At 39.3% G+C, this 25,936-nt stretch overlaps 1 pseudogene; it reads right to left on the reverse strand.

Annotated features, from left to right (window-relative positions):
* Window positions 1–11,319: 11,319 nt before the first annotated feature.
* LOC145485466 (uncharacterized) lies at window positions 11,320–17,012 on the reverse strand (annotated as a pseudogene).
* Between the last annotated feature and the right edge of the window lie 8,924 nt (window positions 17,013–25,936).

Raw genomic sequence — 25,936 nt, forward strand, 5'->3', positions numbered from 1 at the left:
AAGCAAAGCGAACTAGGAACAGTTAGAAAGCACTCCGGCCATAAAATCTACTCGACAAGAAACTTTCTGTAATAAATGTTCGATACTAAAGGAGACGGCTTACCCAAGAAGGTTCAGTCAGTCAGCCTCAACAAACCTATACTGAGAAGAGGGCTTTCGCTAACCGGATTTCGTATGAGTGACAAGATTGGGAATAGAGAAATATTGCGCAGATTGAGTGGTAGTTTTACAGCACCGAAACTAAAATGGGTTACACTGCTTCTCAGAAATTTTGTTTTGCCTCTGTAATATCATTGAACGACCTGAACGATTTGAGAATAATCAAAGCGCGGAGTTTAATATTGGCTGGCCGGGAACACGGAGTTCGCAAACCGGAGAGCAACCACTGTTTAAATCTTCGATCGAACTTTCGTGTTGAATTTGAAACTGAAAATACTCTAAGCGGTCAATTTCCGATAGAAGTCTTGCGAGGTAAATGCAATTCTTGCAAATGGTCGCTGTATATTTACGTTCAGAGTTACTCTGGTTCAGAGTAAAGACATACAAAGTCAAATACTGCTTCCGTAAGCTACCCCTAGAAAAATCAATTTTGCTCGAAGACCGAACTGCAACGGAGTTTAGTTACCAGTCTTATGCTGCGTGCTATTAGATAGAACGCATGATATGATTGGCTCCATATATCACATTACGTCAGAGGACATGTCTGCCACATAGGACATAAGTGCAACGGTACATCCATGGTGACACCGGTATTGATTCGTGACAGACTCATCGCTACCAGTGTGACGTCACATAGCAACGAGCGAGCGCTTCGAGTAGCCTATTCAGATTACGCCATTGAAGAAGGACAACAGAGGTTAAGAAAGACAAAAAAAAAGTCTTAATATCGCTTTTGTTCACTAACTTAGTGTAGGTGTGTACAGTTTGTTATTTTTTGTGTGTGCATTATCTGTTTTAGTTTTGTGCGCGCGTTATCGTGTATTCTTGTTGAATTTTGTTGCGGGTAAGTGGCGGGACCGCCATCTTGAAAACGGGACGAGAGAAGTCCAGGTAAAACGTTCGCGTTTTCTCTCTTAAATGTCTTACGAATAGTCTTGTCAATAGGTTTTATGCGTCGATAGTATACGTTTAATTCACGTGTATCTCTGTGTCGATTGAACCAGCCGTTCCTCTCATCAATCCGTTAGAGTGTTGAGATGTTGTTTATTTCTTGATTTCCACCAAAATTTCCCTGCGATGTGATCGGTTTTTGTCTGTTTTGGAGCACTTTTGGTGGTAGTTATCAGGCCTTTAAATGCAATTCTTTGTGTTTCACCTTCGTTTGCCTTTTGTGTTTTAATTGTGCCCGCTGTATGGTGAAATTTGTTGGCTTTAATCGTACAGCAGCTTTGTTGGCTTTTGTTCTGAAGGTTTGTTGTTTTTCTTTCCTGTCTCGTTGCAACTGTTGACTTATTGCTGTCCACTGCAATTGCGGTGTTCAGTGTTGTAATTTCATATTCACAACAAAGTTCAAATTAGAGTTAGCCTGAGTAAGCTGTTTTTGGTTTTCTTTTTGCCACTTACAATTATGGTGTACAATTTTGGTGTAAAGATATATAGCATTTAAATAATTACAGTTATGGTTAAATGAATTTTGCTGTATGATTTATTTATCTTTTCTCATAACCTGATAACTTGGCTTATTCCTGAACAATGTCACATCTTGAATGATGCTGTAGCCTGTTCCTGGTTCTCGGTCAGTGGGCATGATCGAAAAAAGTGGCCGAGCGGGTTCAGGTAGAGAAAGAGACCGAGAGCCTGGAACAGGCTGATGATGTTGCAACTGTCCAACTGTCCTGCATTGCCATGTTGTAATAACTCCTATTTCTTAAGCCTCCAAGAATTTCAAGACTGCATTGTAGTCTTTTCATCCCTTTAAGTTCTCATCATATTCCAACTAAAAAACAACCCTCCACTAAACGTCACTAAATAGATATTGCAGCATAGCACTCAAAATAAATGACAGCAAATGCTAAAAAATGTGCTAGAATGCTGAAATGTTGTAAAGACAATCAGACATTTATTCTATTTAATTAATTTTTTTAAATTTTAACAAGTTTTATTCCTATTAGCTCTTTTTATTTATTCTGCTTTTATAATCATCTCCTGCTCTTCACAGGTCCACATCACCCTATAGTTTCAATTATGACTCTGTGCCTTGGACATAATCTGTTCCTATCTTCTCGGAATGGATAATGTCCATGGAGTGGACACCGAATGAAGGCTACTTTTCATAAAACCTGCATTACCAAATAAAGGAATGATTGATTAACTGAATCAATTTCTCCCTCAGACTCCGGAGGCCCATAAGCTTCATTTTCCTCCAGTGTGCTTAGCAGCTATGCTCTCGTTCTCACCATATATGGCCATACATGTCGTGCCTGATCCATTGTTAGTGGTTTTATTTGTGGCTACTGTGATAGCAGTCAGCACTGAAAACCTTGATGTTAGCTCCAGAGATTTTCCACTCTTTTGCTCTGTCTTGTGTCTTCATAGCTCAATGTTCAGTTATCCTTGTGTAAAAAGCTTTTTCTTCGTTATGGTGTTTAAGTCAATAAGGTTGGTGACATCTATTTTAGTTGCTGATATAACAGAAAAGTCACATTTTTTTAACTTCACACCAATTAATTGAAACTATCGTAAATTTGGGATCTCAAATTAATTCCAAATTGAACTTGTCAATTGATTTATACTGACAATCAAGCTGTGGTAAGCCTTTGTATGACTCTGTGCCTTTAAAGGAAATAACTTGGGCTGTCAATCAATGGGAGTTTAACTAGAGTTGTAGAAAAGTGCTTAAGGGGTGCAAAAATGAAGCAGGAACTTGTAAATTTGACAGCATGATTAAATGCATGAAACAAATCGTAGCTCTCATATGGATGTCTTGACAGGTTGTGAGTTACAAGGACAGAATATAGCAGGCCAAAAATCCAAGTAATCACATGCGTAGAGCAATGCGTGGTGTTAAAACGAACTCGACAAGAACTTCTGACTACGATGTAAACAGAGTTTAATTGACAGAGATCAATGTTCCATACAAACTCAAATGAAACGAATCACGTGCCAAGACGAAGGTAGAATTAAACCACGTGCTGTAAGCTTAGCCGTAAGTCGTATGATGTAAACCGTATGCCGGTTCGAACTGAAATACAATAACGAAAATAGAAGCTAACGTAACTAACATACCGAAGTATAAAGATAAAATAACATAAATGAAGAAACTATTGCTAACATTCTCAATAACGTCCGTAACATGGAAGTGTAACATAATCGGCACTTATACTGATCGTACGGAAGGCTGGAAAACGATTAATAGGCTACACGGTGTGTAACTTGGACGGTACCTTTATGACAAAATAACCCTATATTGGAGATATGGACCTAATCAAGCGCGATTCCGAGCATACAGAACTAACTAACCGATTTAGTAACGATAAAAGGAAACTCAACCGAAACAAATAACAATAGAAAACCTAAGAACTAACCCTAAAGAACAAGGAATAGATTACTCACTTTGGTTTGCACACGCACTGAACTTGACTTGATCGAATAGACGAGTAACAGTATATAGAGAAACTATGGCCCAATGCCGAGTAGAAGTTGACGCAGTGAAATCTGCACTTGAACTGACCTAACCGAGGAAAACCTCGTGGATATATCTAACCGGAGAACACGTACGCAAAACCTAGCGGTTATGACTATTTCCCTAACGGACATAACAGCTGAGGCCTGGTCAACCACAGTAGATTAAGTAAGTAAGTAAGGCCTTGTTTGAAAGTGACAATTACTTGATAACATCTACGGTAAAGTAAGTTCCTGCGACCAAAACACGAATTAACACGTTTCAAAACCAACACAGGTGATAAAGAAATTTTTAAAAATCTAAACAAAGGTGAGTTAAAAACTCCATGCCAGTTTATCACCTGCAGGGCTGTCATTAAGTTTTGAAGCAGCCGTTGCATGTAAGTTATCAGCCGTAGCAGTGAAATACGTGCCCAACGGCCACGTTCCGAAGGCCCGAAAGGGCCTGAGCATCTAGGGAGGTCTGGGGGCATGCCCCCCAGAAATTTTTTTAACATCAAACCCCTGGAAATGCATTTTTCTGCTTTTTAGGGCATGAAAATGGCAACTTTCCTAATCAAAAATGCTGATGAAACAGAGTGATAATATGTTATAGTACATCATCAGCAAATAGTGAAATAACATCTTTGTTGCACCAACCTTTGCAAGTGGTCCTTATTTTAGTACTGTTTGTTTTTCACAGTGCATAATTTCAAATTCATGCACCTTAATTTACAGAGATCAAATTAATAAAGTTACAAAATATCTCCAACAGACTTGAGTGTTCCTTGTTTAATAAAAAAATAAATGACAGTCCATAATCAGCAATATGGTTTGATGTCTGCTAACAATTATAATTATTCGTTATTATGGTCAAATGCAAAACACGGGAATGAAAGGGGAAATAAAAATTATAATAACATCTCTACATTACCAAGCTATCTTACCGTTAGAGGAGCTCAAATAAGCTGGATTGAACATCTCTTTCCGTTACAGTGGTAGTAAGAATGAAATGCTTTACCATTTCTAGACTCGGGAAATTTTTCTTCCACTCTTTGTAGCATAATACTCGGTTCTACAGGTTGCCCCCGTGCGGCTGAAGTACTCGCAGTACTTGAAGCTGTGATTGCTGGTATTTGTCGACCGCCTCGACCAGCTGTTTTGTGAGCTTCCTCATTTCTATCGGTCCGTTGGGATTTAGAAAAAAAATCTGTCGATCTCAGGCTGTTTTGACGTGGGTTCTTTTCTCTTATTCATATTAAAACATAACTTTCTCTACACACGCGCGGGACCAAACACGATCGATCAACCTGGACAACACTCTACATCGGTCGGCGGAATTTCTCAAAAGGTAGGAGCAGCGCATTGCGTAATAAGTTTTGCTGCTTAAAATGGTGTCTAAATGTAATTCACGGCGGTTAAGCAAACTGAAAATTCATCTCCAGAGTAAAATATAAATAGTACAACCAAGGAGGCAAGACACCAAGAAACAGTTATGTTTATTTCAACAGGTAAATGTTTAAAAATAAATTAGGTAAGTGTAGCATGTTCGTACCATCAATCGACATCTTCACCCGTAACATCGAGTGAACTCAGCCGTAACAGGTGTTACGGGTTACGGCCCTTAATGACAGCCCTGCATCTGGGGGGGAGGGGGGCATTAACCTTCGAAGGGAAAATGTTCATCAGAATCCTTAAGTGTTGCCCAGTGTGGCATTCTGGAAGGAAATTTGTGCATTATGATATGTTCCTTCCAGTGACATTCCCTGCAAAAAAAACAAGAAGTGTCTTTAATAACCTGTATTCAGTGGGCTACAACTTTTTGATGAACAAATGGAGACTATTAGCTGATTATGACCTTGCAAATCAATAGATTCTGATGGATCTATTGGATTAACAGCATTTATCAATTTTTAAAATATCGAATTCCAAACTAAATTCAGGGAAAAGTTAGCCACAATTAGGCCGCTGGCAAGGAACTAAGCTGAGTTTTTCATGTAACACATGTACAACTATGTATAATCAAGAGAAAATATGGTCTCTTGGTATAATATTTGCTGCAGACCTAGCATTTAAAAGAAAATTACGGCTCCTCTTTCTCAAATAAAATCAAAATAAAATAGAACCGAATCACTAATCAAGCCATAACTATTAACCAAATTACGGATATTGCTCTAAATGTAAACTGTAGTTCGACAAAGGTGAAAACTTACCTAATCTGGCTATCTGAAACAAGGCTGTTCTTTCCACACAGCCATTCTTTGCACTTTGAAGGGACTGATGAGACGAACCACGGGCACTGAAGAACTGAAACTCCACATACAAGAAGCCAAGTATACCCTCTGTCGAACCTCCTATTCTTGGGTCAAAATGGCTCTGCTTCGCTATGCAGTGGCCCTCGAAAGGTCAACCAGCTAACAGTTTTGCTCGACAAATTGGCTTCAAAACAGAAAGTTCTCGATCAAATTATCTACCTTTTGAATATTTTGGCCACCAAAAATAACCAAGTAAAGATTCCTCAATGTAATATAAACCACATATTAACAAACCTGAGAAAATGGGGCAGAATATCGGAGCGAAATTCCGCATTTTTATCAACCTCTTGTTTCGGGCGCCATTTTGAATTTCATCCAAGCGAAACGTGACGTCACACTGGCAGTGATGATTCAACCTTGCTTTCCTCGGAGACGCGAGCGCCCTCACACGAGCGTTTCATTACTGGACCCCTCGATCAAATTGAAGCCCGCGTTGCTAGTAAACAGCGGATAATTTTGAAGGAAATCTGCTGACCAAAATTGTGGGGGCTTCGAAGGAATGTGTAACATGTGAAATTCGATCTCTTCGTTCATGTGGCTTGCGTGGTGTTTGTTTTTGTCACTTTTGCGAACAAGGTTAGTTAATGGCACTGTTTTCTTTAGGGCAAAACGTATTATCGTTTTGGTTTTTGTTCCTGTAGGGTTTTTTATCTTCTTTCTACCTCCCGAAAGCAAAGTTTTCAATCGGCAATGTGGCCTTTTCAGCGAGAAGCGACGTGCGTTCGATGAGTGTTTTGGTTTAGTGCCGTGAATGATACCTCTAGTTCTAATCAGTTGCCACAGGCCGATTTCGTGTTTCAGAGTTGTTTTGCCTCAGCCAGAGTACATTCGTGGACTTTAAACTTGCTATCCGGCCCTTCTAGTCGAAAGGATGGCTACGAGTGTGGATTCGTTCGAAGAAAGCTTTGGCTATCTGCGTTACCGGAACCACTCAAACTACAGCCCTCGATCTCTTCGACAAGGGATGTTTGCCACCAATTTCTGCTGTCGGGTGAAAGAATACATTTTGGTATGGAGTTAACGCCTATTTAAACCTTCTTTGAATGAAAGCTTATTTTAGTAGTGGGGAAAAGGATGACAGCCTAGCGCGAAAGGTGGTCAGGTTTGCGATGTCGACAACAGGCGCCGGTGAAGCCTCCGAATGTTTGATATTATAGCGGAGAATCGAGACAGTTGCCACAGATGAGTTTTGACATTTCTGTTTTGGTAACTAATCGTATTATTTAAATAAATAAAACATGAATGAACAGACGCCCCGTGAGTCCCACTGGGTCCACTTAAAGATTGATCAATGTCGAGATTGTTGAGGAAAAGCATGCATTGCTTATTCGAAGAAAGCATCCTTCATAATTTCTTTGATTTACCTTTACCGTTCTAATTGCTGTATATATCAATCGTTAAGTAATGCAATGTGTTTAAAGATTCTTTGTGTAATAATTTTTGAATTCTAGAAATAGAATCCATTCGAACTAGACGAATTAATATACACGCCGTTTTGCAGAAGTGTACAAAAAGCACGGGAACTTTCCTGTCGCCGCGCCGCGAGGGCACTCTTATTTTCTGATCCAGGTAAACCTCTTCCGGTCGTCGAAGATGCCTAAGCGAAGGTATCGTTTAAATTTGTTTTCGATTATAAATGAAACTTTTGGTAGTAGTAAACAATTTGTGTTTTCCACCTTCTTAAGAAATCCATACTTTCGCCGACCGGCCAAATTCGGTAAGCCAAAGGGCGTCGTTTTCGACGAAAATGAAGTTGAAAGGTACAAACTTGATCTGCATTTAAATTTTTTGTTTCGTAAGGTTACTGATTGAAACCAAACTTTATTGGTTAAATTTGATTATTTGGTCGTAAAATTTATCTTAGAACCCCAGAGGAAGAGGAGCGTGAACTTCAGGAAGAGTTGCGGAGGAGGGAGGAGCTGAAGGCGAGACTGGAGAGAGAGAGAGAAAAAAAACTGTCAAAAAAAAAAGAAAATCAATTTGTAAAAAAGAAAAATTTGTTTTTCTGTGCCTTTTTAGACGTTGCATTAGACCAGAATGTGTACCTTAATTACCTTTTGTTTAAGTTCATTAATATTTTTTTACATGTGACATATCTTCTAAAACCAGCTTGATGTGTGTTTTCTTGGTTCCAGTCAGCAATGACGATGGATGCTTCATGCATGGCTCAGTTTAAAGTTACTTAATATCCACTAAGAATTGTGTATTTTAAAAAACAAAGGCAAATTAAATTTGATCCAAAAGTAGATTGAACAAGAACAGATATACATGTACTTTGTACTTAGTCACTGACCATTTTGTTATTGGCTTCTGATAAAGTCGTGAACTTTTTTATTTGTGAGGAATGGTTACCTTCTGTTCTTTCCAAGTAAGTTGGCAACTGAGAAAATTGGTAGCTAAAACAGTTCTGCATCAGACAGTTAGCCAGGATAGTAAATTTTGCCTGCTTTTCTTACGGTTTTCTACGGAAATAGTTCGGGGGCTAAACAGGTTGTACACTATATGATAGTTGCTATTTACTGGCTAAGGGTCTGTCTGTTTGGTGAAAAACTGTGACTGAGTCAGAGGTTACAGTGTTTCACTTCACAGACCACTCTAAGCTGGTAAAAAACAATTTTCGTTTTTCCTCTTTCTCGATATTGTTGTCCTGTTCAAAAAAACACATCGGCTGCACGTTACCTTGACTGTGGTCAGAGATAGGAAAATCCGGACTTTGTAAAGAACCAATATCTGATTGCAGTATCTTTTACCCTGCCCTCTTGAAAAAAAAACAACTTTATTTTACCCATTATGAAAAAATGAAGAATTATTTAAAATATGCAACTGCATTACATGTACCATTAAATTAAACCACAATTTTAGTATAATGTACTTTTAATCAGTTGTACATTGAGTGATGTTCTTACTTTTGTTCACATGGATCGATTAGCAATGAACTTGCTAACAAGTTAACAATACAGTGTACATTAACAAAATTCACTGTTATGGAAATCAACCACATTGGTATGTAGAAAATTAATGTTCTCTACCAGATCTTTAGGCATACAGCCAACATCTTTGTAATAATTGGTTTCACTGAAACCAAATTAAGCCTCCCACTGTAGGTACTAGCTCAATTAATGGCAATCTGTAACTCATGGCCACAAACAAATTGAATTCTATCTGCGTAGCATTGACTTTAATAATTTAAAGCTTCACAGAAGTTCCTCAATTCAAACTGAAAACTTTCCAGACTACAGAAAGGCAAACCTTCCAGCATGAAACTTGCTGCTCATCACACATGCAAGAATCGTGATTTTGAAAAGTTGTTCCTAACATGTATATATGGTGCAACTGTAAATTGATCGCCGCATCGACATGTTTACACATACTCCAGCTAGACAAAAACTGCCCTGAAGCCCTTTTGTTCCCTCCTATATTTTCTCTTTTAGTTCAATTTCAGGTGAAATGTAAATTACCTAATTACAATATTTTTAACCTCAGCAAACCCAACAAACTCTATAGTTGTCTAGTTAAATACATGTATCTAAATTGTCTTTTTTTGTCAATTTTGCATTTTTATTAATACACTTTGTTTGGTACCCTGAAATTTATTTTGGATATTTGTAGTATTGGTTTCATTCTCTCTCTCATCAAGAACCAATGACAATGGTTATGCCAGATTTTCAGGGGTCAACAAAATTTGTGATAGGAAATGTGAAAGTGGCATATTATTTAAATAATATTTTGTTGTCAAAGAGTTTTAATTAAGGGCCCATTTTCTTCCTTTGTGGTGGCATGGTGTTCTCATGCTTAGTGTGCTTGCCTCCACATTGAGCAATCCAGGTTTGAGCTTGGCTAGTGACTATGTGTTTTGTTGGGTTAACTCTCACACAGAGATCCTCGCCCATGTGTATAAATAGGTACCAGAGAATTTAATGCTTGGCGGTAGCGCAGTTCAAAAGAGAAACAAACAACCATGTTACATCAAGGATGAAAATGGACCATTAAGTTTGACACTACAAACAGTTGTGATTGTTCTTATTATTCATGAAGAACTAGCTTGCCCTGGTTTCTCTTTCTAGGCTTGTTGAAGTTGGTCAACATAGATTGGCTTTGGAGCCACTGACTTTTGGCCACCAGTGCCAGGCAATCACAGGTGTTCTGTGTTGTTGCGTACATCCTGTCGAGCTTGTTGACCACTGGGTGGATGCTTTCTGAGCAGTGCTCCGCTTCCATTCCAACAGTCCCCATTAAGATGGCTTTCTCAGGAACGTGGAATGTGAGAACGTGGAATTTCCTAAGCAGGTTGGTATTAGGGAAGTTTATTGGAAACCAGTGGCCAAAGCTAGCACATCTTGCTCCCAGAATAGCAACTTCATGAGGGCACAGAGGAGTACTTGCTGAGTAAAGTTTGAAACATTGGGACAATTTGGTGAGCAGAGTTGATATTTTGCTCATAAGTTTGTGGTCGCTAAAGACCTGCTTTTCCCCATGTTTGAGTTTGATTTCAATTGGCTTGAAGATGTGTACAATTTGTTTGATGTGAATGGGTTGTAGAATTTTTGCAACGTCATTGCCAACCAAAGCGCCCTTGTGATAAATCTGATGCTTCAAGTTCATTTCATCCAAAGTGTTATCAAATTTTGTTTGGAAAGGCCCCTTCATGACGTTGATTTTCTGATTGATGTGTGCCAGTTCATCTTGGGCTGTCTTGAACTGTTGCTGATGTTGTCTACCTTTTTCCTGCTGCTTATCCCTGGTTCTTCTAAGTTCCCGTGCCTTTTCCCTAGCCTTCACTGCCTCCACTGTGTGATTTGTAAACCTGTTAAGTTGAAATAAATATATTTGTAGTCCTTAATTCAGACATTGTTTGACTTTCACATGCAGTGCATAAGAATTTTATTTTAACAATCATTCATAGCAGAGACCCAGATTTTAAGGTCTGTCTTAAAATACTCTGAGTATGATTTCTAAGAAGTTCAAAGATTGGAACAAAAGTTTTAGTACATCCTTTTTTGATGCAATTCTTTTATGAAGCAACCTTATTTTAGACTCTTATTTAAGTGGGGCATATTTGGGCGGATGAGGTAATGGGTTCCTGTACACTCCTGAGCTGAATATTCATTGTGAAGCAGAGATCATGCAAAAATGATGTAAGAAGGGTATTGAATACATGTAGCATGCAATATGAACCTCCCAAGCTACAGGTGTGTGAGGTAGTTTTATTGTTTTAGAACTTTATACAGCCTACAGGTATTTTAACAAATCTGGTTTTCTTGTTCTGGGAAATACAAATGTAGCCCTATCGATTGCAACACCAAAGTTTTTTTAGTTTTATTTTCCTTTTTGAAATTCTAGTTAAGCTTTGTACTTCCCTATAAACCTATATAGATTTTTGAAACTGCATATTGTTTTTCAGATATCATTTGGAGTGACCTTAGTACCTTCTGCCTTCCTTTTGATGGAATGCTGCTGTTTCATTTAAGAATGACTGAAGAACATCTTCTGCATTACTAATAGCTTCATTAATTTCTTCCAACTGCTGATACTGTTGAAGGCACTCAAGGTTCAAGGTTTCTCTTCTTTGGAATGCTTCTGCCAGTTCTGGGCATGCATCTCCATCTGCCTCTTTAATGGTCTTGTCTAAAACAAGAGCTTCATTTTCAACAATTTCTAATGCCTGCTTTCCAAGACCAAGAGATAGATGGAGGGGCATGCATGACACAGACTCAATGACAGGTCCAGATGCTTGGAAGATTGGTTTGGACTCACAGTTATGACATCGGTTTGCTTTAGCTTTGACTGAACCACCATTTACAAAATCTTCGTTATCGGATGACATTGATTCAAAGCTGCGAGGAGAAAACTGTTTTATGCGATTGCCATTGGAGGTACTATTCAAAATCCAGGGTGTGTGTGGCTTTCCCCCTCGAGATCTTTAATTGTGGCATGACAGTAGTTGCAGAAGTACGTGCCATTTGGACCTGTTAGACCTAAAAGCCTTGCAATAAATTCCCAGTCTCCTCCCAAACTCAGCCAGCATTTAGTAATACAGCACTCCATTCTTGTACCATCAGAACTCTGCAAAGTGGGTGTTTCACACGTTGAACCAGTTATTTTTTTGCAATAGAAACAGTGTTCATTACAATGGTCACTCTGGGGATTTTGGATAACCTGCTGGAGCTCCATTGGCCAATTTTGCATCCCTTTGATTTCAAAAACTTGTTTCTCATTTGCTTTGGTACAGGTACTTGCACATTTTGGTAGATCCACCTTTAAGTTCAGTTCTGATACATTAGCCAAGACTTTTTGTGTCGCCTCAATGATTGGACCAAAAACCTCTTTTATGCACTCGTAATTGTCTTTGTCCCCTTCAAAAATTGCTAAAAGGCAAGCAGTATGAACCGAGTGTTGCTCCCTGCAGTTGAGAAGTTGCAATAACAATTTGGTGGATTTTCCTCCCTTGTCACCGGAGAGAAGTGCCCATAAAACATTTTCAGGAATGTTGCTTTTCTTCATAAGGAGACCACTTTCATTCAGTTGAGCCACAGTTTTGGTAATTACATCAGAGATGTTTGTCACTCGAACAAAGGACACTTTCTTCCAGAAGAACTTTCAAAACTTCCACATTCATATTGAAATTCCATGGACTTCAAGTGGCTGCGTCTTTGGTGTGAACAGTTCTTCAATTACACATGTTTGTAGGTGAATTTATAGAATCAACAGCAATTTGTCAGTTTGGTGTCTTGAAAGTGTACCGGATCCCTGGTAACAAGTCTTAACTATTGTTTCTGTGAAAAAGTGCATATCCAGTTCTAGCCCTTCCACTCCAAAATCTGAACTTGTCCTGAAAATTTGGTGTTATGTCAAGACTATATACCCTGGCTGGTTTTCTTTTTTTCAATTCTCTATACCTGCCTACATGGCATTGTAAAATTGTTAAAGAGAATAATTTAATATACTTATTTCTCCTGGGAGCGAAACGATTTAAAGCAAACAGAAGTACATGTATATTGGAAGAGCCCATTTTTTTTTCTACTTTCAGGAAACATATTATTTGTACTGTACTTGTGCTTGTCATTATCTTTTTATATGAGTTTTGTACACTACCTGCATTAGGTTTACCTTGACATCGCACCTATATTAAACAATTAGATTATGAGCTCGAGATTTCTATCGCATGATAGTCAATGGGCCAAAGGCCGAGCCAACTATCACACATAGAAATCGAGAGTGAATACATGTAATCTAATTGTTTTAGTATAAATCTACTAGTTGTTCAAAACTTTATCCAAGTCCTCTTCAGAGACACTCCAAAAATGTCAAGAAGCGGCCATCATTTTGAAACAAGGGTGCACTGCTATGCTACTCACTCTATCACAGAATATATAGTGAGTAGCATAGCCAATCAGAGAACAGCATTCATGATAGAACACTGGTAGATTTATACTAATAGTTTTTAGGTAGTGTACAATGTAGATAAAGTTACTTTGCTTTTCTCACTTCTGTATTGGCATTGTTGAAATAGCAATGAATGATGTACATGCCTGTTTAAATGATGTTAGATAGATAAAGTGTGTTGTTTGTATACAACTATGCTTACCAAGCGCTTCTTTGAAGGTTCTTTTAATCATTTTCAACATTTCCATGGGCATGTGAGTCTTAAGTTCTGCAACCTAAAAAATGAAAGCTGCTTTTAATTTATTAGAGACATGGCCTTTGTGTATAACAAGTTTTGCTTTTGAAGTCAGTGACTTTTGTCTAGATTCTGCAGGTGATGTATTTTATAAACTGGTTGACAGAAATTTTGATTGTCTCATGCACTAGTGCCATATTGTTATTCTATTTTTTTTTTATTGATATAATAAATTATTGATTATACATAATGTAAATTTAATCATTGAGAGTGTAGATTTTACCTGGTTCAAAGTGAATGACTGTATGATGTTTACTCCACCTTCCTTAAATGAATTGATGAACTGTTGTTGTTTTCGGCGAATAGAAATGGCTGTCTGGTGAATTACATCATTTTCTGCTGTACTTGTACATGTACTTGGTGATGACAAATTTTCTGCAAGTTTTTCGATGACCTGGCTTCTCTTTTTCAATGTACTGGCGGATGCACTTGAGCTACCTATTTGTGGCTGACTAACTCTAAGTAACTTCATTGGTTTCCCTCTCTCTTGATGGGCATACACAAAGCCGTCTTGACTTTGCCCAGTCTTCTTTTTGAGAATGCTCAAAAATACCTTTTGGAGGTAAACAAATTTTGGATTATTATCAATATACGCGGCCAAATTGAAAACCGCCCTCTTGAAAACACGCGCTTTGCGGCCCTGCAGCTGATTGGTTCTCGGTTCATCATCCGATGAATATTAACCAATCAGGTTACGTTTATTGACGCGGGAAAACCATTCAGGTGCGAACAGCTTGCGTAGTGAACGTTTGCCGTTTGGAAATTTCATTTTAAAATGGAAGAACTCCCAAATTTTCAGCTTTTTTCTAGTCAAAACTCGGACTTAGACAACGAGCAACTGGATGAGATTGAGCAAAAAGCTCAAGCGAAAAACACCAAGAGAGCAACTGAGTGGGGAGTAAAAAAGTTCGAGAAATGGTGTGAGAAAAGAAAAATTACAGTGGATCTCAAAACAGTAAGTGCAACGGACTTGAGTGAAATTCTGCGAAAGTTCTTCGCTGAAGTGAAAACAGAGAAAGGCCAAGCATTAACTCCAAGTGCATTGACTGGAATTAGAGCGGCCATTCATCGCCATCTAACCTGTGCTCCACTCAGCCGAAACATAAACATTTTGCAAGACAGCGAATTTATGTCTGCCAACAAAATGTGTGAAGCGAAGGCCAAGCTATTTACGAAAGAAAACAATGCGAAACCAAAACACAAATCATCCATTCAGTCAGGAGACATGCAGAAATTGAATCGATACTTCATGGAAGGGCAGAACACGGACGGCGTTTGGAAAGATGCGGAGAAGTTAGTTGAGTTTATTTGGTTTTCGTTGTGTTTTCATTTTGCTCGCCGCGGCAGAGAGGGATGGCGGGAGCTTACAAGGCAGTCATCTCTGTTAAACATTTTTTTCTTATTAAATGAATTTGTACGATTTGGCCTTGTGTATTGATAATAATGATAATCGCATGACTTTTGTCGGTCATATAGTTTATTTGTGTCCCTCGTAGCATCATTTGCGCCCTTGCGCTTCGCGCTCGGACGCAAATGATGCTACTCGGGCCACAAATAAACTATATGCCCTCCAAAAGTCATGTGATTGTCCTATTAACAATCATAATGATTTTATGTAATAAAGACATGTAGCTATATTGGGTTTGTGAGAATTGCTCACTTAACGTTTGATAGCTTTTTTTTTTTGGCTGAAAATACTTTTCAACAGATGGCACAATGCCAAGTCCAATGTTTAGATATTGTGTAGCTTCTGCCTAGATTCACTTTATTGATTTGCTCTTCCTTACATTATCAGCATGATTTCTCACTAAGATTGTATCACTCATTTTTAGATAGCTCCTGTTGAATTTTCAACATTTCCTGTACATGTGTATGATGTCAAACGAGTACATTGTCCCATGGGGTAATTCTTTGTTTTGGGGAAGACTGAAGTTGTGTGGTGTGCGGACCGCCGAGGAAACAGTAAGAACCAATATTATCCGTATTTCCATCAATAAGTTCTCATTTCTGTACATAAAAGCTTCAGAAGCTGTTCATGAATCCCAGTTTGGGGATGTGACGTGGATTTCTTTATCAAACATTTGAGTTAAGGCCTATTTTGATAACATTTCGACTTCGTTTGTTGATAGACGAAATGTCCGCGCGTGAAACTTCGTCCATATCTTTTAAAACAAGCATTTCTAACAGAAGCTTGACACCCAGATTACTCTCTATGGAGAGTCTAATGAACGGAGTAACAAGGCCAGATGCCTTCCTTCTTTTAGTTTCTCACAAATTTGAGATAACGTATATGTAAGAATTGAAATAATTTGACGGTAGCTATCCGCAACAAAGTCGATGACGCATATCCTGTCCACAAATACCTATAAAACCAATTTTTACCCCAGCAACTTATCTGTCTCAACTGTGGACTTGGGTATTACAATATTATTCAGTTCAATTGTACAATATTAAAAGGTTGTGTGATTTATATGCTGTAGCCGCTCTGCGTGCAATAGACTGATGAAATTTAATTTACCTGCTCTTGTAGTTTGGTGACTGGCGTTCTTGGATCTTGATCATTCTGGAGTGATTGAAGCCTTGCTTTTAGGTTGCTAAAGCGATGTTGGGCAACTTGGTTTTCCTCCAAAAGTTTTATTTCCTTTGAAGCGAGCTCTTTAGCACGGTGGGAAATCGCCGCATGATGACCTTCCCACGAGCGTTTAGACTTGAAGAGAACTTTGTACGAAAGAAAAGAGTTGGAAAGAACTGTTTCGTCGAGATCACTCAGCTGTTCGGGGAAGTCGCGTCTTAACAAGAGTTTCCAGAGGATGTTGAACTGGCAAATTTGATTTGCATAGCTGCAAGTCTGTCGCAGCCTCGAAACGTCTGACACGCTGAGAAACCCAGCGATAAACAAAAACAAGTCTTCGGGCAAAGTCACAAGAAGCGATAACTCATGGGAAGGCGAAGTGCTTCGCAGTAACGCAGTCTTGCGATTTTTCCGAGCTACTGTCGATTTGTTAATACAGGGTTGTCCTCTTGAATTAACTGAAACGAAATATTTGCTGGCGTTTGTTGGGCATTCACGCCACCGAGTTAAATTTCGTCTATACGAAGCACATAGGTCCTCCTGGCTTTCAATTTCTTCGACGTTGAAGCATTTACGTACATCTTCGACGATTTCCTCAGGAATACGGAACCAACGGGAAGTTGTTTTGCTGTTACAAACGTAACATTTCCGTGAAGACATTTCACCACGCAAGTTTCCCAAACAAAACAATTAATGGGCTTTAAAGTTAAAAATAACCCCTTGATTTTATTTGCAACATTCGTCACGCTAACAAATTTCCCGCCAAAAGGCGCGCCTGGCATTTTGTGCGTGCGCATAGTTTTTTACATTTTCATGCTGCCATACAAAAGAACAGACCGCCGTCTTTAAGAGCAATCGTCCCAAAATTTCGCCTAGAGGTATGCAAAATGAAAAAATCGAAAATCCCCAAACTTTGCCAGAATATGAGTCTGGATGAACTATTTCTAGAAAAAATACTTAAGGTTCGATTAGATTGTTATTTTACGCGAACGGCGACAAAATCGGTTTGGCGGCTCTCACATCAGTTTCACGAGCTCCAAACAATGCATTATTTGAGCTTCGCTTAAAAATAAACAAAACGGTAAATCTGGCCATTGAATATCTTAATGAAAAGAACACATATTTACGAACAGTCTGAAATGTTATTCGTCCGATTCCATCGCAAACTGAATTTTTGGGCGATTTTTGCTTTTCTTCAATATTTCACTCATTTTGGAAGACAAAATAAAGGCAGAATTGAGAGGGTAAAATAGTACCTTGGTACATGGCATGGAGTTACGTCAAGTTAATCCAGCGAAAGAACAGGGTTTCTTCTTCAAATAGCTGAAATAAAATTTTTGGGCTACTTAAAATGCGAAATTTTAGGGCGCCAGACAAAGGTGGCACAAAGGACAAAACACGCTATTCCTTGTCACGCAACTAGAGGTGAAAAATCAACAAAGCGCTCGTGGAAAAGACAATAAGCCAGTTTTTTGGCGAAAAATCGTTGCTATTCCGAATAAAAAGCTACTTTCTATCAATATTTGTCCTGTCTGCTGCTCAGGTTGCCTGAAATTTAAACTTTTAGCGATTATTTTTCGAAGCAAAATACAAAATCCTCATGTTTTGAAGGGCCGAGGACGGATACAATTTGTAAATTGTAACAAACCGTAAAATCGATACTTTGTCGTATTTATACTTCAATTTGAGTATTGTAGTTAATCTGTGCATACCATTTATCAGCGCCAAGCATGAACTGCATGTGTATTGGCTTCACAAGTTGTTTCCGTTAACTGCCGACCACTACAAACAGTGAGAATTGCGTGACAGACTGCTGAAGGCCAACGCACCTTGCACGTGTTCCACAGTCCACCCTCTATTGTCCCTACTAAACAATCACCCTTGGGGATATGGATTTTGGGACTTCGATTACCGGCCGCCTAAGAAGGGTGGCCGTTTAATAGGTCACCGCTTAATAGGGGTTCGATTTGTAATGTAATTAAAAGAAGTAGTTGTTATACCTCCTTTATTCTTAGTACAATTTTGTTCCGAACCCCAATACTTGAATAGTTTTTTCCTATTTTTGTTTAATAATTATTTCACAAGATACGTCTACCCCTACTCCAGCGCGCTGGGCCTGTTAATCGTGAACATCTTGACAAATTTGGTGGCTATAGGCTATTAGCATGAAACTCGAGGTTGTTTTGTAGCCAAACTAATGTGAAAAACTAAAACTAAACGACGGAGGCATGGGTAATGGGTCTGTCGATCCTAATCGATGCATGTAACATGTGATGACTCTGATCGACGTAAAGACCCAATAGGGATGAATAGTCTCACATCGATGTAAACAAAAATTTAAGACAGTTATGTACACGAACACGATCTCACGAGCTCTTCAATTAATTGAACATACAGCTTTTTTAGCTTTAGTGGAATATTGTCAATTTCCACTTCAAAGTGGCTGCATATTATGCGCAAAATAGGGACGCTGGGCTTGGTTAGCTTATTTCTTGAGGACAGTTCACAGAGATTGTATGTATCGTAACTGATCGGGTCGATCAGCCGACACTCTTCAAGAATGTGCGCACGGGTGGAGGAATACGCATCTTGCTCTGCAACAGCTTGACCGTCAGACTCGTCTGCAGCGTCGTGACTTTCTTGCCTGAATTTCGCCGCCATTCTTGAAAAATAAGATTTTATTTCTGTGGGGCTAGGAATTCATCTACAGTGAATCTGCCGCTCCCGTCTTCATGTTTTGTATGTCTCATATCTTGAGCCACCTGTGCGGGGTCTGCTTTGAATCCTGTCTGTTCTCTATTTTAAATTTCTCGTCTAGGTAGGCCTTCTGCGCGCTTAGCACTGAAACGGGCAGCCTTCTTCGTAGATCGCAATCCCCAGCCCTGCGGTAACGCCTGAACACTTTGCTCTGAAAGCTCAGAACCGGCAATAAATGGCCGTGCGCTTGATGCTTCCTGTAGTTTTTCAGCGTAAATAATCTTTGCCTTGTCGAGAAGCGAGTGTCTTTCCTCTACAAATTTGTACTTGCCATAATGCATCTGCCGCTCCAGGTTACAATGGCGCTGAAAAGTACTCACGCATCCTTCAACTGGACAGGAAAAAAGACCAGCGTGCTCGTTGTCAGCGGATGCAATGTTTTGCTCTCCTTGAACGGTGTTTTCTGGATTGTCTTCAACAGGAGACCGCGTGTTGTCAAACAAAGAGACGTTTTGGAAGTCTCCAGGAGAAAAGGAACTCTCGGGGAATACTGCATCCTTCACTGAACCCGTTTGGACTAAGGAAAAGAGAGCATAAAAAATAACTAACTTATAGTACAAGACACGAGATTTTGTTGCAGTTTGTGGCAATGACATTTGAAATAAAAGCGCCATCAGTAATAAGGGTATAAACCGAACCTAAGATTCTTCGATTAATTACATTAGCGGTAACCTTGATATAATACGGGCAGCCCTTACTTAGTCCGTCGAGCGTGCCTCGAAAAAAAAGCGCGCGAGAAAATAGAAATTTGGTAAAAGTAAGCAAAAAATATTTTTTTGCCTTGTAACTGAGACCATGGTATGGTTTTTCCTTCTCCCACATCAAATGCTTTCCATACAGTCAGACATTCCTCTCCATAATGGAAATTATTTAAGTTGCTCGCTCCTTCTAGTTTCCCCTGCAACGAGATTGAATGCTGCTTAGTGGAATCAATCAAGGTAACTCGGGCAACTCTGACACCACCATGAGATAGAATAGCTCGTTTTAGATCATCCGCAGAGACTACATCATGGCCTTCATTAATGTAGCGAAGAAGATATGCTTTGATCGTTGCTGTTCTTCTGTCGCATGGACCCTGACCGCCTTGTGGGTCGCTGAATTTCACTCTCTCAACTTTGTTATCAGTCGCTTCTTTCATAAGTCGGCAAGCAGCTAACATGGAAAAGCTGTTGTAACACCCGGCGTTGTCTTGTCGAAGAAAGGCAGTTGTAATCTCCGGATGTTCTTTCTTGAGTTCTTGGAGTGTGTGTCGTATGATGCAGACCACCACGTTGCTGTCTTGACTGCAATTCTCGACTATGTGAGCAAACGCTTGGTGCTGCAGCTTGTCAGCAATCTTACGGGCAACAACACTAGTGCGCCAAGAAATCCCTCTTTCGGCAAACCAATCAGCTTGCGTTTCCCTGTAGTTTTGTGGCAGGAACTTCATGGCCCAGTCCTGTGTGATGAGAATTGAAGACGTTTCCAGGTTTTCCAGAAGATTCGTTCTTGACTTGTCCTGCTGAATTGATCTCAACTGATGAGCCGTCCATGATTCAATTGCCTGATAGGCTTGTTGAAGTGTGTACATCAAGTCATCGCGGTCTCAACTCGGAGGATCTTAATGAAGACTCAGTTTCCATCATTATGGATTCCAGCTGGTCACAAGAAGGACAGCACTTGTCATGGGAATGGTCACACGCCACATGGAGGCAGTCCTCTCTGGGATCACTTAGAGCGTGCGTTTCAACCACCTATATACCTTATATCTGCGTAGAGGGTTTCATAACTGATCCGCGAAATTCTGTACATCTGACTGGTAATCCTTTCTTGAAAAAATGTTCCTTTTCGCTTTTGCTAATGAGGCAAATCGATCAAGAGATCATTTTCTCTTGGGGAAATATAATTCACTTGTCACTAGAAACCCCCAACCTCCAACCCGGGAAAACATGGGGCATGGGTAGGGCTTTGTGTGGGCTTTGACTCTCTGCCCTTCTCAAGGGTGTGGGGGATAATTAATTTTTTTTCCCTTTGCATTCCAAGAGAGGCGGGGGATTAGTATTACATTTTTGCCTTTGCTTTACCCGATGGGGTTCGGGACCAGAATATTTTAGTCTAATGCCGTGTCCAAGCAGGGAGGAGTAACAGAAAGGTCACATAACAAATCGGTACGAAAGGGGTCTGGGACGAGAGCCTGGTAACGTGGATCATCTTCACCTTGTGATGGTGAGTTGACCTGAGTTTATTTGCATGCAATTAAAGTATAATCCTCATCTTGCTACCTCTTCTTTTGCTAGCTAGTATTAGTAGTGTCCAGTGACAGGTGCGTGCATGACTCGGGGAAAAACCGAAGCAAAACTACAAGGCATTGCCTTACTTTAGTAACCATCTCGACTTATTTCATTGTTTACCCCTTGCATAACCTCTACACAATTTGTGAGAAATATTGACAAGAGAAGGAGATCTGCCTCCGTTTGCAAAGTTGAATCAAAGCAGTCGAAAAACTTCAACTGACTCTTGATGTTTCTTCCGCACCTTTCTATCGTTTCACACACAGCATTTGCCGGGTTGGAACTACTGCATCCACACACCCCTCTAACAAGTTCAGAGTAGCCACAGGTTGCCATTTCTTAACGTGCATCATGCAACTGTACAAACGCGGTACAGATTATCGACTCTGACGTAATCTGATTATGTGTTGGTGGGCGGTTTTAAGCGTTTATTTGTGGATATCGAAAGCAAAATTAAAGTGTTCGTGTCAGTCATTGTGTGCTAAGTACTTGAGTAGTACTTAAGTACTTTGTGTTACGTGCCCGTGCAATTGTGGCCTGGCCGCCTGTCACGCAAACTTTAGTGTTTGAACATTTCGCGAGCAGCGGGGTGCAGTTAACGGAAACAACTTGTGAAGCCAATACACATGCAGTCCATGCTTGACGCTGATAAATGGTATGCACAGATTAACTACAATACTCAAATTGAAGTATAAATACGACAAAGTATCGATTTTACGGTTTGTTACAATTTACAAATTGTATCCGTCCTCGGCCCTTCAAAACATGAGGATTTTGTATTTTGCTTCGAAAAATAATCGCTAAAAGTTTAAATTTCAGGCAACCTGAGCAGCAGACAGGACAAATATTGATAGAAAGTAGCTTTTTATTCGGAATAGTAACGATTTTTCGCCAAAAAACTGGCTTATTGTCTTTTCCACGAGCGCTTTGTTGATTTTTCACCTCTTGTTGCGTGACAAGGAATAGCGTGTTTTGTCCTTTGTGCCACCTTTGTCTGGCGCCCTAAAATTTCGCATTTTAAGTAGCCCAAAAATTTTATTTCAGCTATTTGGAGAAGAAACCCTGTTCTTTCGCTGGATTAACTTGACGTAACTCCATGTCATGTACCAAGGTGCTATTTTACCCTCTCAATTCTGCTTTTTTTTTGGCCGCCGAAATGAGTGAAATATTGAAGAAAAGCAAAAATCGCCCAAAAATTCAGTTTGCGATGGAATCGGACGAATAACATTTCAGACTGTTCGTAAATATGTGTTCTTTTCATTAAGATATTCAATGGCCAGATTTACCGTTTTGTTTATTTTTAAGCGAAGCTCAAATAATGCATTGTTTGGAGCTCGTGAAACTGATGTGAGAGCCGCTAATCCGATTTTGTCGCCGTTCGCGTAAAACAAAAATCTAATCGAACTTAAAGTATTTTTTCTAGAAATAGTTCATCCAGACCTATATTCTGGCAAAGTTTGGGGCTTTCGATTTTTTCATTTTGCATACCTCTAGGCGAAATTTTGGGACGATTGCTCTTAAGCTGCCCGCGCGGAACGCTCGTGCTCATCCTTCCCAATCAGAGTAAATTAATGGAATGTTCTTGTGACTGAGTATTGTGCAGTGACGTTTTCGGACTCATGAGAGAATCAGAAAACTATTGGCTGGCGAAACAAAGAGTTCTTTTGTTTAACGTTTAGGACATTTAAATAACAAAAACAATGTTTGTGCATAAATTTTACATGTATCTCAAATTGCAAAGTCAGTATCTAAGCCAACCGTGTAACTGATCATTACTCCAAACTGGCGCACGAATAAAAATGTCTGCAAACTGCGCAACGGATCTTCGTCTTTCTAAGGTAAAGTTCTTTTCTGTTCTTTTCAATTGATTTAAAAATCATTTCTAGTCATTCGATTCGCCGTTGCTCTCTTTTGGCATTTTTTAACGACGATCCGGCCCGGGGTGGGGGGGGGGGGCACTGCCATATATGGGCTAAATAGGTATGTGCCGCTGTGAAGGGTATGGTTTTCAAGCAGTTTACTCTAGGATAGGGTATATAAATCAGAGCGTTTGGGTCTAGAATAGGGTATCATTTTCCCCAAAACTGACTAGTTGCTTGAAGATTTTATCTAGACTAAGGAAACCAGGAATTGCCACTCAAAAATATAAAAAAAATCAAATCACCAAGTTTAAATTTGCGTAAATCAGCCGCAATAGTGTCGATAGATGGGGGGATTTGGGGAGTTTACTCTAGTATAGGGTAGCAAAATTAAGCTGAACTAGCTCTGGCATAGGCTAAGGGTTCCATGGTCCCAGCGGCACATCCCCACCCAGAAATTCCCAAAGTACCCCCCCCCGGGCGACCCGGACAATACACCGATTCCAGAAAAAAACCGGAAGTTGCATGCAAGTGAAGCTTAATAGCCCTCGAGCTTTCAAAATGGCGGTCGAAATGTCGGGGAAGAACGAAAAAATTCGAATGTATGTAGGTTAGAGCAACTTGTCAGGAGCAAATGTGGTAAGGAAAAGGAAAAGAGCTGGACACAAGTGTTGTACGGCTGCAAACTCTAATAATCGAAGCAAAAACCGACCTAATTTATCATTTCCACGACTGAGTTTCCTTCGGACAAGCCAGATAAAGAAAGAACGAAAAAGTGGGAAATACTTATGAAAAGGGGAGATGCCTATTTTACTTCGGTAGGAAATATTTTCTGTTTTTCCGAGCACTTCTTACCAAGTGATTTTAAACTGAGTACTCTTATTGAAACTGGGAGCCGTACCCTCGGTTTTCCCCTGCACAAAAGTTGAGGAGGAATCTCTGTGTAGAGCGAAAAGATGCGAGGCATCAGAGTCTGGCAAAGAAGCTAGAAGTGAATACAGATGTGAATACCCATCAGCTTCAATCAACTTAGGAATTAATCAGTTTTCATGCCTCTGAGGTAAACAAAAAAAGTTTCTCAAAAACAATGTTGAATGTGGAAGGACATTAGTGATTTAAATACAGCCATTGATGAATTTTGAATCCTTTTTACTCGCTTAATATTTCCGCAAGATCTGGCTTTTAGGTTTGATATTTCTGAATTAGTAGTGTCAGATAAATTATTGCATGGGCCAATTTCCTGTATTTGATGTTGGGGAGCCTGCCCATTATTTATTTACCTGAAGTTTTTTAGGCTGAATTTGAAAACATAAAGTGCAGAATAGACTGCAGGGAGATAAAAGGTAAGATACCCAAGACTTGGAGAAGCAGAGTGAACTACTAAAAGTCTGACAACACATTTTAAGGCCTTGTAGGAATTTCCCTAATGTCAGGGATTTGATAGACAACATTTACTGGCAAGCAAGAGGGTTATAATCTTCATTTTTTTCTATGTGACCGAGTAAACCAGAGCTGACGATAATTTTACTAATTTTCTAAGGAAGACTGTTTTTCAACCATGAACCAGAACTGCAAATGTAAGAATACAAGATGAAATGGCTGTTAGGAGAATAAATGGATGGCATATAATTGATGGTATAACTCCACTAAGGTTGTGTAGAGTTGTTAATCAACCCTGGATAGTGAGCTATTTGCTTGTAAACTGGCGGAAAAATAAGTTATCTAATAATTCCTGACACCTAATGTTTAATTTGTCATTTGGTAGTGAATGTAAACAGAGTACATGATATTGTTCATTAGTGGCAATTAGATATTTGGTGATTTCCACCGTACTGAAATTGTGCATTATGTGGCTTCATGTTCTATTTTCTGGCACATGGTGTAACATAGAAGGACACATGGTCTGGTGTATAATTTGTTAATAACATAAAAGTACAATTGAATTTGACCTCATTGAGAATTTCCTACATTGTATGATCTTATAGTTTCCCAAATGGTTTGAACTATTTTGAAATATTCACTCAACATTATCAGACAAAAACTAGAAGTAGGTGAATTCTCTCATATTAAATGCTGGACAAACTTATTGGAACTTTGATATACATTATTTATTCTGACTTTAGCAATAATCACATCTTGTAAGGCCATCTCTAAGCATTAGGTAAGCCAGTTCATATAATTATGATGTGTCGAATTGTTCAATATTCTTTAGCATCTCCTTCCACCATTCTATGTCCAAGACAATTTGCTCATTAAAAATTCTCAGTTACTTCCAATTTATAGCCAGTACATTCCAAGTCTGTTCACAACAAAGAGTAGTTGTTGTACATTGCACTTCATAAACTGAAGTAAATATGACTCTTTTTTACTTTTAAACCAGTATCAAACATTTTGCATATTGATTTTATAAGGCAATCTTTCAGGGTCTCACCATCCATAACAATGACATTCTTGGCTTCAATGATTTCATGGAGATTGTTCTTACTTGGGTCTGTAACCAGCTCAGCTGGGGAGCCCCCAAAATTTCCCTTTTCTCTTGTACAAAAAAAGCATTTTGTTACTTGCACCTTCGTCTATCCCTGCTGATGCATTATTTCAATGTACTTGTCCATTACTAGTTGCTAATATTCAAGGCCACCTTTCATGGCATGTGGCTGATAGTCCGCTTTGTTACACTTCTTTGATAATTTTATTCGTGATTTCACAGGCAGTCCAAGCTCTCTCTATGAACCACACAAGCAACACAATATGGCATCGAATTATAAGGGTTTATATGGGATTTTCTACAAGATATCCTTGGAGGTAGTTAAAAGTGAAAATTCTCAATAAAAATGGCTTACCTTGTTCCATACATGTGTTGTTTGCTCCTGGTGTGGTTATTTTAC

This window comes from Orbicella franksi, chromosome 4 (assembly GCF_964199315.1).
Source record: "Orbicella franksi chromosome 4, jaOrbFran1.1, whole genome shotgun sequence".
Classification (NCBI taxonomy): domain Eukaryota; kingdom Metazoa; phylum Cnidaria; class Anthozoa; order Scleractinia; family Merulinidae; genus Orbicella; species Orbicella franksi.